Source organism: Dipodomys spectabilis, unplaced genomic scaffold (assembly GCF_019054845.1).
Source record: "Dipodomys spectabilis isolate Male_0828 unplaced genomic scaffold, ASM1905484v1 ptg000516l, whole genome shotgun sequence".
Taxonomy (NCBI): Eukaryota; Metazoa; Chordata; class Mammalia; order Rodentia; family Heteromyidae; genus Dipodomys; species Dipodomys spectabilis.
In genome coordinates, this window is record NW_024871193.1 from 3,728,368 (window position 1) to 3,733,862 (window position 5,495).

The window sequence follows — 5,495 nt, forward strand, 5'->3', positions numbered from 1 at the left end:
ATCAGAAGGCCTAATCTGAGGATAATGTGTGTAGGGGAGCACTTAGAAACAGAAGTTAATGGTCTAGGAAATTTGTTTCACAGGTTCCAGCAGATTACTTCCCAAACATGCAAAAAGTTAGGCCTATGCAGATACAAGAAGCTTTTAGAACCCCATATAGACCAGACCAGAACAGGACATCACACCGCCACATTTTGATCAGCACAGGATCAAGTCAAACCAAGGAAAAGATCCTAAAAGTTGTCAAGGAGAAAAGATCAATCACATATAATGGAAACCAATTAGAATCGCATCAGAATTCTCAGCAGAGACAATTAAAGCAAGAACAGCCTGGAATGACATACTCCAAGCCCTAAAGACAAACAGCTATCAACCAAGAATACTGTACCTTGCTATACTCTTTCATAACCAAAGGTCAAATAAAAAACTTCCTTACCAATGAAAAACTGAAACAATATATCTCCACCAAACCAGCCTTACAAAAGATACCTAAAGCTGTCCTACACAGAGAAAACCAACAAGACAAGAATAAAGGCCAAGAAACCACACCCAAACTGAGAATCCGAGAACCATAGGAAGAACCTAGTTGGCACAGCCCCCAAGAAGGTGCATAAGATGGCAGGAACTCCCAAACACCTCAGTCCTATCTTCCTACTAACAGACTTAACTCTCCAATTAAGCAACATAGCTTGTCTAGGCGGAGTAAAAAGCAAGATCTTTCTATCTGCTGCCTTCACATTTTGAAAGTGAAAGGCTAGAACAAAATCTACCAAGCAAACAGCCCCCATAAACAGGCAGGAGTTGCAATCTTAATGTCAGGTAAAATAGATTTCAAATTAAAGTTAATGAGAAGAGATAAAGAAGGGCGCTACATACTAATTAAGGGATCTCTCCTTCAGGATGATATTACAAATATAAATCATTATTTGCCAAACAATGAAGCACCTAAATTTATCCAAGAAACATTACTTTCTCTTAAATCTCACATAGATCCAAAGACATTAATTTTTGGGGACTTTAACATACCAATATCGCCATTAGATAGATCAACTCAGCAAAAACTCAACAGAGAAACCACAGCTGTAAACAACGCCATAGACCACCTAGATTTGAGAGACATCTACCAAATATTTCACCCAGCAGCATCAGAATACACGTTTTTCTCAGTAGCACATGGAACTTTTTCAAAAATAGACCACATTTTAGGTCACAAAGCACACATCCAAATTCAAAAGCACTGAAGTTATAGCTTGCATTCTCTCAGACCACAAGAATAAAGTAGAACTCAACACAAAACCATCAAAGAAAGTCCTGTAGCACATGTTGACTGAACAACAAACTATTGAATCACCAGTGGGTCATGGATGAGATCAGAAACGAAATTCAAATGTTCATAATATTCAACAAAAATGAACATACAAATTACCAGCTCCTCTGGGACACAGGAAAGGCAGTACTCAGAGGCAAGTGAATAGCTCTGAGTTCCTACATCAAAAAATTGGAGAGATATGAAATCAATAATCTAATGAGACATGTGAGCCTCCCTAAGAAGAGCAGCAGGGTAAACCCCAACCCAGTAGATGGAAAGAAATAATTAAAATTAAATCAAAATTAAATGAATTAGAATCCATAAAAACTAGAATCAACAAAACATAGTTGGTTCTTCGAAAAAATAACAAATCGACAGACCCTTAGCAAATGTTATTAGAAAAAGAAGAGAAGGGCTGGGAAGGTGGCTCAGTGGTAGAGGGCTTGCCTTGCATGCATGAGGCCCTGGCTTCGATTCCTCAATAGCACAAGCAAAAAGACAAAAGCCGGAAGTGGCTCTGTGGTTCAAGTTGTAGAGAACTAGCCTTGAGCTGAAGAGCTGAGGGACAGTGCCTAATCTACTATTAGAATGCCTAGCTACAGCAATAAGATGGAAATATAAAAGGGATTCAAATAGGGAAAGAAGTAAAACTCTCCCTCTTTGCAGATGACATGATCATCTATATAAAGAATCCCAAGGACTCCACTACCAAATTACTCAAGCTGATTCAAAATTTTGACAAAGTAGCAGGTTATAAAATTAACCCTCAAAAATCAACGGCTTTTCTGTATGCCAACAATGAGAAAAGCATGGCTGAAATCAGGAAATCAACACCATTCCTAATATCTCCACAAAAAAGTAAAATACCTAGGACATAACGTAACCCAAAAAGTGAAGGACCTCTATGATGAAAACTTTAAAAACCTGAAAAAGGAAATCAAAACAGACCTTAGAAAGTGGCAAAAACGCCCATAATCCTGGATTGGAAGGGTCAATGTGGTGAAAATGGCAGTAATTCCCCAGGCTTCTACAAATTCAATGCAATACTTATCAATATTCCAACCTCATTCCTTAAGGAAACAGAGGAGGCAATTCAAAAATTCATATGGAACAATAAGACCCCGAATAGCAAAAATGCTCCTCAACGGAAAGAACACTGCTGGAGGAATATCAATACCAAATTTCAAACTCTACTATAAAGCCATAGTAATCAAAACAGCTTGGTATTGGCACAAGAACAGACCTCAGGACCAATGGAATAGAATTGAAATCCCAGAAATGAACCTACACACCTACAGCCATCTAATCTTCGATAAGGGAGCTAAAAATATTGAATGGAAGAAAGACAGCCTATTCAGTAAATGGTGTTGCCAAAATAGGTTAACTACTTGTAGAAAACTAAAGCTAGACCTTAGTATTTCACCCTGCACCAGAATCAACTCCAAATGAATCAAAGACCTGGGAGTCGAAGCAGTCACTCTGAAAACTTTAAACAATGGAATAGGAGAAACTCTAGGTCTCCTTTGCACAGGCTGAAATTTTCTTTTCTTTTCTTTTCTTTTCGTCAGTCGTGGGGCTTGAACTTTGGGCCTGGGCGCTGTCCCTCAGCTCTTCAGCTCAAGGCAAGCGCTCTACCACTTGAGCTACAGCTCCACTTCCGGTTTTCTGGTGGTTTATTGGAGATAGGAGTCTCACGGTCTCTCCTGCCCGGGCTGGCTTTGAACCGCGATTCTCAGATCTCAGCCTCCTGAGTAGCTAGGATTACAGGCATGAGCCACCAGCGCCCGGCTTGAAATTTTCTTAATAGAGACCCAAAAGCACAGCAACCCAAAGAATGGTTGGAAAAATGGGTTTGCATGAAATTGCAGAGCCGCTGCATGGCAAAGGACATAGCTAGCAAGATCAATAGAAAGCCCACAGATTGAGAGAAGATCCTCACTAGCCAAAAAACGGACAAGGATCTCATATCTAACATATACCTGGAACTCAAAAAATTAAATCCCCCAAGATCAAATCCTCAAAGAAACAACTGACCAGAAAATAAGTGGGTTAAATAATTATAGAGAAACTTCTCTGAAGAGGAAAGGAGGATGGCCAATAGACACATGAAGAAATGTTCAACCTCTCTAGGCATAAAAGAAATGCAAATCAAAACAACATTGAGATACCACCTCACCCAAGTTAGAATGGCTATAATCAAGCACTCTAATAACAGATGCTGGAGGGGATGTGGGCATAAGGGAACTTTACTGCATTGTTAATGGATATGTAAACTTGTTCAACAACTTTGGAAAGTAATGTGGAGGTTCCTCAGTGGATTCCACATAGAATTCCCCTATGACCCAGAAATCCCACTTTTGGGCATTTACCCAAATGGACACAAACAAGACCATAGTAAAGCTACCAGCACAACTATGTATATTGCAGCCTTATTTACCATAGCTAAGATATGGAATCAACCCAGGTGCCCCTCAGTAGATGAATGGATCAAGAAAATGTGGTATATATGCACAATAGAATTCTATGCCTCCATCAGAAAAAATGACATTGCTTCATTTGTTAGGAAATGGAAAGTCTTAGAAAAAATTATATTAAGTGACATAAACCAGGCTCAATGAAACATACGTCCCACGGTTTCCCTTATTTAAAATAACCAGTATACGTCTGAGACAAGCAGAAAAGGTCAGAGAAGTTGATGTTAGTTGAAATGAACCCGAAGATAAGGATTCAAATGTTTTTTTTTCTTTCTTTCATGCGATTGTTTCTAAAATATTTATAATATGATTTCTTTGTTGTTTTGAATGTCCCTCCCCCATGGTATAACCCCCCCTTTCACTGTATTTGATGTTGGTATACTTTGTGGAGGGGATGGGAAAAAATAAATCCTTTAAATAAGGATACTGGTGGACCCATTGCAGCAATGAGATGTACAAGTCGTTATATAGAAACAAACTTTACAACTTTGGCCGGCAAGAGTGGGGGGGCGGGCAAGTGTGTATTTGGAGAGTGTGGGGGATGAGAACAGATGGGAAAGGGAAAAAAAAACGAAGAGGCTACAATGCTTGATGAGAAATGTACTCATTATCTTGCCCATGTAATTGTTACAATTCTGTACATTATTTTCACAATAAAATAATTAATAAAAAGATAAATAAATAAATAGGAAGGAGACTCAAGCCTGCTAAAATTAGCATATTTCCCATATGGACTTTAATGGGATTTTTCTGTAGGATTTTCATATTAACATAATAATTTCAAAATGGATTACTACAGAATAGATTCTAAGTGTAATATTTAATGCAATTGGATTACTTGAAGACAAAGGTTTATAGAAAAATTTAAATTTCCGATAAGCTGTAATATTCCAATAAACATGTAGAAGAAATAGAATTTAAATATTCACCATTCAAAGCAAACCCTGGCAGGGAAATCTGAAAGACGTTTATTTGGAAACAGGAAGTGGCACTGTGGCTCAAGTGGTACAGGGCTCCCCTTGAGCTGAAGAACTCAGGGATATGTTTGCACCCAGGTCCTGACATTAAACCCCATGTCTGAAAAAAAATAAAATAAAATTTAAAGAATTAAAGCATTAGGGCTGGGAAGGAGACTCAATGGTAGAGTGCTTGTCTTGCCTGCATGAGGACCTGGGTTCAATTTCTCAGCATCACATAAGCAGAAAGAAATGGAGTGGCTCTGTGGCTCAAGTTGTAGAGCAATAGTCTTGAGCTGATTAGCTCATCAGGGACAGTGCCGAGACCCAGAGTTCAGGCCTTCCCATCACCACCACCACCAACAAATTAAAATATCAAACAACCTGAAGATGTTGTCCAGAATAATGAGTGCGGCATTAACCGTTTACATAACTTGGTGACTTGAAACCTAGTTTACCAGGGGAGGTGGTGGGCAATATGTGTGTTTGACAAAACCTGCAAAATTATTTTGTACTTTGAAGGAGGGAGATTGGAGGGAATGGGGGGGAAGAGGGGAGGTGTTTGGTGAACTTGCCTTTTGGTTCAGTGGTTGTTTTCTGGAGTCAAATTCAGAGAAATTTTGCTTGCAATCCTAGTTGCATGGGGAGTGAAGAAGCCATGTCCTGGAAGTGGTTTTGTCGTGTCCTTGGCCTGGTTCCAACCACCACTGGATAATAGAAGTCCCACTTCAGGACCAAGATGCCTTGAAGGCTACT